We start from the raw sequence: 8,438 nt of genomic DNA, 5'->3' as shown, positions 1-8,438 counted from the left end.
TAGCACACAGCCTAGACTATCGTATTAACTATCCTAGTTACCCCTGCTTTCTTGCTAGCTGCTTATAATAGACCACCAGACTACCGTAGATTAATCCACTCACGATCAGACCTGTACATGCTTTTTAAAGTATTGAATAACATGGAGTAGTACCCAACCATAAATACGCGCATCACATAATCCCTAGTTACCTGCTTTCTAGGTAATAAAGAACACCCAGAACTACATGGACTATAATAACCCAAATAGACGTTGTGTATCTCAGACATAAGCGTACAGTTCTGGTGAGTAAATTAGGCTAGAAACACTCGTACTTCTACCACACTCTATTTAAAAATATCTGGACAGAATTAAAAGCGCATAGCGCTTATTAGGTAATATAGAACACCCAGACCTATACATAATTTGTATTCCCATAGTGTTAGCTCCATGACGATATCAAAGAGATCCTTCTCAGTCTCTCCCTACAGCATCCTCAGCGGGTTAATGACTACGTTAATATGGGTCATTGTGTTAACTCCCTACTTGTTTCTGATCTCTCTCCTTCAGCAGTCTCTCCATAGCATCCTCAGTGGGTTAATGTTAACAGTCCCTACCTTGTTTCCTGATCTCTGCCTTCAGCAGTCTCTCCATAGCATCCTCAGTGGGTTAATGTTAACAGTCCCTACCTTGTTTCTGATCTCTGCCTTCAGCAGTCTCTCCATAGCATCCTCAGTGGGTTTAATGTTAACAGTTCCTACCTTGTTTCCTGATCTCTGCCTTCAGCAGTCTCTCATAGCATCCTCAGTGGCCACATCCAGAGGAAGCTCTCCTTCACTGTTCACCGCCCCACACGTGCACCGTGCTCTATCAGATACCTGCAACATAGCACACATATAATGGTTCCTACACACACACATAATGGTTCCTACACACACACAACAAATGGTTCCTATACACACAACAACATAATGGTTCCTACACACACACAACATAATGGTTCTACACACACACAACATAATGGTTCCTACACACACACACAACATAATGGTTCCCACACAACAACATAATGGTTCCTACACACCAACAAATGGTTCCTACACACACACAATAATGGTTCTACACCACAACATAATGGTTCCTAACACACAACATAATGGTTCCTACACACACAAAACATAATGGTTCCTACACACAACACAACATAATGGTTCCCACACACACAACATAATGGTTCCTACACACAACAACATAATGGTTCCTACACACACAAAACATAATGGTTCCTACACACACAACATAATGGTTCCTACACACACAACATAATGGTTCCCACACACACAACATAATGGTTCCTACACACACAACATAATGGTTCCTACACACACAACATAACTGGTCCTAACACACACAACATAATGGTTCCTAACACACACAACATAATGGTTCCTATACACACACCAACATAATGGTTCCTACACACACCACACACAACATAATGGTTCCTACACACACACACACAACATAATTGGTTTCCTACACACACACACACATAATGGTTCCTACACACACACAACATAATGGTTCCTATACACACACAACATAATGGTTCTACACACAACACATAATGGTTCCTACACACACAACATAATGGTTCCTACACACACAAACATAATGGTTCCTACACACACACAACATAATGGTTCCTACACACCCACACAACATAATGGTTCCCACACACACACACAACATAATGGTTCCTACACACACACCACAACATAATGGTTCCTACACACACACACACATAATGGTTCCTACACACACACACACACAAATGGTTCCTACACACACACCAACATAATGGTTCCTACACACACACACAAATAATGGTTCCTACACACACACACACAACATAATTGGTTCTCTACACACACACACATAATGGTCCCTACACACACAACATAATGGTTTCTAACACACACAACATAATGGTTCCTACACACACAACATAATGGTTCCTACACACACACACACAACATAACGGTTCCTACACACACAACATAATGGTTCCTACACACACACAACATAATGGTTCCTACACACACACAACATAATGGTTCCTACACACACTGTATTGTACAGTGCAGTGGTTCATCCTGGTCCCAAGGAGTGCACATTTACCACGACACACCTGATTCCACTGATCATGGCTTGTTTATCATTTACTCCATGTGTAACTCTGTGTTGTTTGTGTCGCACTGCTTTGCTTTATCTTGGCCAGGTCGCAGTTGTAAATGAGAACTTGTTCTCAACTGGCCTACCTGGTTAAATAAAGGTGAAATAACAATAAATAAATAAAAATCAAAGGTTTGATGATGAGTTGATTAGTTGAATCAGGTGTGCAAACCCTTTGTGGTCCTCAGGACCAAGATGTAGAACCAGTAGTATAGTGGAACAGTGTAATATTATATAGACAGAGGACCCACTTGGTGATCTGTATGAACCCACAGGAGGCAGCAGCGTGGAGGGGGGTCCACCCCTCGTTATCCCCCCGGTTCACATCACTCCCACTCTCCACCAGGAACTGGACCATCTCTGCATTCTCATCTATACACGCCTGGAGACGACAGGAAACACATTGGCAGGTGAGAGATGAGAGATGAGAGGACAGGAAACACATTAGAAGGTGAGAGATGTGAGAGATGAGACGACAGGAAACACATTGGAAGGTGAGAGATGTGAGAGAGAGGACAGGAAACACATTGGAAGGTGAGAGATGTAAGTGACCTTGATTATAAAGTTTTAAAAGCGGTGAGTTTTAGGTCTAATGAGACCTTCATCAGACGACACGTGATCAAACACTGAATCTTTACACATTGATTAAAACATTTTTCCTCGACCTAGAGAGGGGGAACAGAGACGTGTTAGAGATGGGGATGTGGTTTCAATGGCTAGATGGATTACACGGTGCCAGCAACACCGGGCTTTTGGGTTTAATTACCCAGATGGACCATAGAATAAATACAGTCACTGTCAATGTTGACTGTTCCGTCCAACATAAAAGCATCTGCTAAATGACCATATTTGTTACTCTGGACAACTTTGGACGATGTAAGAGGTGTTTATGTTTTATTTCCAACTCAATTCTGCCCACTTGATTAGTGGCAATCTCCTGGATAATTAACTCTGGGAGCTAATAGATATCTAGACGGCTCTAAAACCTGGAGTCTGTCTGTCTGTCTGTCTGTCTGTCTGTCTGTCTGTCTGTCTGTCTGTCTGTCTCTAAAGGGCCTGGAGTGTCTGTCTGTCTGTCTGTCTGTCTGTCTGTCTGTCTCTAAAGGGCCTGGAGTGTCTTGTCTGTCTCTAAAGGGCCTGGAGGTGTCTGTCTGTCTCTCTAAAGGGCCTGGAGTGTCTGTCTGTCTGTCTGTCTGGTCTCTAAATGGCCTGGAGTGTTCCTGTCTGTCTGTCTCTAAATGGCCTGGAGTTGTCTGTCTGTCTGTCTGTCTGTCTGTCTGTCTGTCTGTCTCTAAATGGCCTGGAGTGTCTGTCTGTCTCTAAAGGCCTGGAGTGTCTGTCTGTCTCTAAAGGGCCTGGAGTGTCTGTCTGTCTCTAAATGGCCTGGAGTGTCTGTTGTCTGTCTAATGGCCTGGAGTGTCTGTCTGTCTGTCTGTCTCTAAATGGCTGGAGTGTCTGTCTGTCTCTAAAGGGCCTGGAGTGTCTTACTGTCTGTCTGTCTGTCTCTAAAGGGCCTGGAGTGTCTGTCTGTCTGTCTGTCTGTCTTGTCTGTCTGTCTCTAAATGGCCTGGAGTGTCTGTCTGTCTGTCTGTCTGTCTGTAAAGGGCCTGTGGTTAGTAGGTAGACAAAAGAGCATGTTTAGAAGGTACAAGGTTAGGATTGGATGTTACGAGGGTACCAGGTTAGGATTTGACTCCAGCCTCGCGCCAAACTAATAAACGACTCGCGACCTCGCGCTAACTAATAAACGACTCCAGACCTCGCGCTAAACTAATAAACGACTCCAGACCTCGCGCTAAACTAATAAACGACTCCAGACCCGCGCTAAACTATAAACGACTCCAGACTCGCGCTAAACTAATAACGACTCCAGACCTCGCGCTAAACTAATAAAGACTCCAGACCTCGCGCTAACTAATAAACGACTCCAGACCTCGCGCTAAACTAATAAACGACTCCAGACCTCGCGCCAAACTAATAAACGACTCCAGACCTCGCGCCAAACTAATAACGACTCCGACCTCGCGCTAAACTAATAAACGACTCCAGACCTCGCGCTAACTAATAAACGACTCCAGACCTCGCGCTAAACTAATAAACGACTCCAGACCTCACGCTAAACTAATAAACGACTCCAGACCTCGCGCTAAACTAATAAACGCTCCGACTCCGCTAAACTATAAACGACTCCAGACCTCGCGCTAAACTAATAAACGACTCCAGACCTCACGCTAAACTAATAAACGACTCCAGACCTCACGCTAAACTAATAACGACTCCAGACCTCACGCTAAATAATAAACGACTCCAGACCTCACGCTAAACTAATAAACGACTCCAGACCTCACGCTAAACTAATAAACGACTCCAGACCTCGCGCTAAACTAATAAACGACTCAGACCTCGCGCTAAACTAATAAACGACTCCAGACCTCACGCTAAACGAATAAACGACTCCAGACCTCACGCTAAACAATAAACGACCCAGACCTCACGCTAAACGAATAAACGACTCCAGACCTCGCGCGTAAACTAATAAACGACTCCAGACCTCCGCTAAACTAATAAACGACTCCAGACCTCGCGCTAAACTAATAAACGACTCCAGACCTCGCGCTAAACTAATAAACGACTCCAGACTCTCACGCTAAACTAATAAACGACTCCAGACCTCGCGCTAAACTAATAAACGACTCCAGACCTCGCGCTAAAACTAATAAACGACTCCAGACCTCGCGCTAAACTAATAAACGACTCCAGACCTCGCGCTAAACTAATAAACGACTCCAGACTCGCACGCTAAACTAATAAACGACTCCAGACTCCGCTAAAAAAAACGACTAGACCACCTCAATCCCAACTCAGCAACTGAATAAACGACTCCGACGTATAAACACTCCAGACTTATCCGTTCCAGTCTGAGATCCCTGCTCTGCCATTTACTCAGACTGGGAAGGCCACCGTCAATAAGCCATTCTCTAAGAGGTTTTCCTTTTAAAATCAACCAATTACAAAGCTATTTTAGGTCCACTTCCTTGTTCATAAAGTGAGATAATTGGTTGACTGGAACAATAAAAGTAAACTACCTACACCGAGACACTACATTAACATAGACTAGAGCTTTGTAAAAACCTACAGCTAATTTACTGTAGAGAGAGACAGGGAGACCCCTCCAGACTAATACTTTACTCCTCTCCCCAGCGCCGAGTACCAACAAGCACCCTATTCCCCATAGAGCCCTGGTCTAAAGTAGTGTACTATATAGGGAATAGGGTTCTATAGGGCCCGGCCTAAAGTAGTGCACTATATAGGGAATAGGGTTCTATTTGGGACTCAGCCTACTCCCCTCCACGGGTCAACTAGCTGAATGAACAGAGGACATTTCTCGTCTCTTTCTCCTTTTTTTGAATGTGGCTGTGCATAAGTTTCTACCAGTGGTTCGCGGCTCCTTCACTGGGTCATCAAGTGACTCGGTCATTGAGGAAATGGCCTTCAGACAGCAGCAGCTGTTGAAGGAGAATGTTTCCATTTCTTCATCTGAAATCCCCAAAGTCCCCACCATCGGGATTTGAAAGGGAGAAACAGCGGAGACTGAGGGAGAGAAGAGAAGGAGAAGAGGAAGGGGATAGAGAACAGAGAGAGGGAAGAGGGAACGAGGGGGCAGAGGAGAGAGAGAGAGAAGAGGGGAGGAAGGGGAGAGAGAGAAACAGAGAGAGGGAGAGGGAAACGAGGCGGGCAGAGGAGAGAAGAGGGAGAAGAGGGGAGGAAGGGGGAGAGAGGGACAGAGAGAGGGAAGAGGGAAACGAGGGGGCAGAGGAGAGAGAGGGAGAAGACAGAGGCTTTAGATGGAAAGTTTGGAGTGAGGGCCTATATTTAATAATCGTTGCCAGGCAACTAGTGAGCAACAGAGGAGAAAGGGATGGATGGCACTGGGTAACAGCAGGACCAGACCAATGTATAGGCTACGTCCCAACTTGACACCCTGTTCCCTACATAGTCAAAAGAAGTGTACTACGTAGGGAATATGGTGCCATTTGGGACGTAAATCTAGAGCAGAGAGCAGTTCACGACACGTGCAAAGGACCGCATCCTCAAATAGACACGTTCTCATCATTAGAACAACAGGCCACAGGAAAGTGAATTAGAGATACAATAGTCTGGCTTCAGATGGTAAACCCACGTTGCTGTGAAAGGATGAGAGAATTCTACTGTCTGATCATGATGATTGTGACACGGGGGGGGGGGGGGGGGGACACACACTCATAGCCGATACAGAAACAACGTCAGAAGATGTTTGAGATAAAATGGTGCGATTTCTCCAGACTGTTAGTTTTCAGTAGATGGTACAGCGTGGATGTACTGACCTTAAGTCGTCCTCTAGATTCATTAGGCCAGCATAGATGAGATGTGTGACTACCAACCATTTTTAAAGACAGTTTCCAAGAGAGTCAAACGAAACTCTAATCCATCGTTATAAGGTTGGACCCACTATATAGGGGACGGGCTCCCGAGCAGCGGTCTAAAGCACTGCATCTCAGCGATAGAGGCGTCACTACAGACCCTGGTTCGATTCCAGGCTGTATCACAACCAGCCGTGATTGGGAGTCCCATAGGGCGGCGTACAATTGGCCCAGCGTCCTCCGGGTTTGGCCGTCATTGTAAATAAGAATTTGTTCTGAACTGACTTGCCTAGTTAAATAAAAGGTTAAATTACAAATAAATAAAACATGTAAGGAGAGAGAGGTTCGACCCTCCGGGTAAGGAGAGAGAGGTTCGACCCTCCGGGTAAGGAGAGAGAGGTTCGACCCTCCGGGTAAGGAGAGAGAGGTTCGACCCTCCGGGTAAGGAGAGAGAGGTTCGACCTCCGGGTAAGGAGAGAGAGAGGTTCGACCCTCCGAAGAGAGGTTGACCTCCGGTAAGGAGAGAGAGGTTCGAGCCCCTCCAGGTAAGGAGTTTAGAGAGGTTCGGCCCTCCGGGTAAGAGGAGAGAGAGGTTCGGCCCTCCGGGTAAGAGGACAGAGAGGTTCGACCCTCCGGGTAAGAGGAGAGGAGGTTCGACCCTGCGGGTAAGAGAGAGAGAGGTTCGACCTGCGGGTAAGAGAGAGAGAGGTTCGACCCTCCGGGTAAGAGGAGAGAGAGGTTCGACCCTCCGGGTAAGAGGAGAGAGAGGTTCGACCCTCGGGTAAGAGGAGAGAGAGGTTCGACCTCCGGTAAGGAGAGAGAGAGGTTCGACCCTCCGGGTAAGGAGAGAGAGGTTCGACCCTCCGGGTAAGGAGAGAGAGGTTCGACCCTCCGGGTAAGGAGAGAGAGGTTCGACCCTCCAGGTAAGGAGAGAGAGGTTCGACCCTCCGGTAAGGAGAGAGAGGTTCGACCCTCCGGGTAAGAGGAGAGAGAGGTTCGACTCCGGGTAAGAGGAGAGGAGGTTCGACCCTCCGGGTAAGGAGAGAGAGGTTCGACCCTTCGGGTAAGAGGAGAGAGAGGTTCGACCCTCCGGGTAAGGAGAGAGAGGTTCGACCTCCGGGTAAGAGGAGAGAGTTAGAGTGGGTAGAGAGAGAGAGGTTCGACCCTGCGGGTAAGAGGAGAGAGAGGTTCGACCCTCCGGGTAAGGAGAGAGAGGTTCGACCCTCCGGGTAAGAGGAGAGAGAGTTCGACCCTCCAGGTAAGAGGAGAGAGAGGTTCGACCCTCCGGGTAAGAGAGAGAGAGGTTCGACCCTGCGGGTAAGAGGAGAGAGAGGTTCGACCCTCCGGGTAAGAGGAGAGAGAGGTTCGACCCTCCAGGTTAAGGAGAGAGAGGTTCGACCCTCCGGGTAAGGAGAGGAGGTTCGACCCTCCAGGTAAGGGAGAGAGAGGTTCGACCCTCCAGGTAAGGAGAGAGAGGTTCGACCCTCCGGGTAAGGAGAGAGAGGTTCGACCCTCCGGGTAAGGAGAGAGGTCGACCCTCCGGGTAAGGAGAGAGAGGTTCGATCCTCCGGGTAAGGAGAGAGAGAGGTTCGATCCTCCGGGTAAGGAGAGAGAGAGGTTCGATCCTCCGGGTAAGGAGAGAGAGGTTCGACCCTCCAGGTAAGGAGAGAGAGGTTCGACCCTCCAGGTAAGGAGAGAGAGGTTCGACCCTCCGGGTAAGGAGAGAGAGGTTCGACCCTCCGGGTAAGGAGAGAGAGGTTCGACCCTCCGGGTAAGGAGAGAGAGGTTCGACCCTCCGGGTAAGGAGAGAGAGGTAGGCAAGAG

At 47.4% G+C, this 8,438-nt stretch overlaps 1 pseudogene; it reads right to left on the bottom strand.

Moving 5' to 3' along the window:
- Window positions 1–8,438, bottom strand: part of LOC112070264 (protein phosphatase 1 regulatory subunit 12A-like) — a 77,329-nt pseudogene that overhangs the window by 46,679 nt on the left and 22,212 nt on the right.

This window comes from Salvelinus sp. IW2-2015, unplaced genomic scaffold, assembly GCF_002910315.2.
Source record: "Salvelinus sp. IW2-2015 unplaced genomic scaffold, ASM291031v2 Un_scaffold1270, whole genome shotgun sequence".
NCBI classification, from domain to species: domain Eukaryota; kingdom Metazoa; phylum Chordata; class Actinopteri; order Salmoniformes; family Salmonidae; genus Salvelinus; species Salvelinus sp. IW2-2015.
The sequence above is the reverse complement of the archived record's forward strand: the minus strand, read 5'-3'. Positions and strand labels throughout refer to the sequence as shown.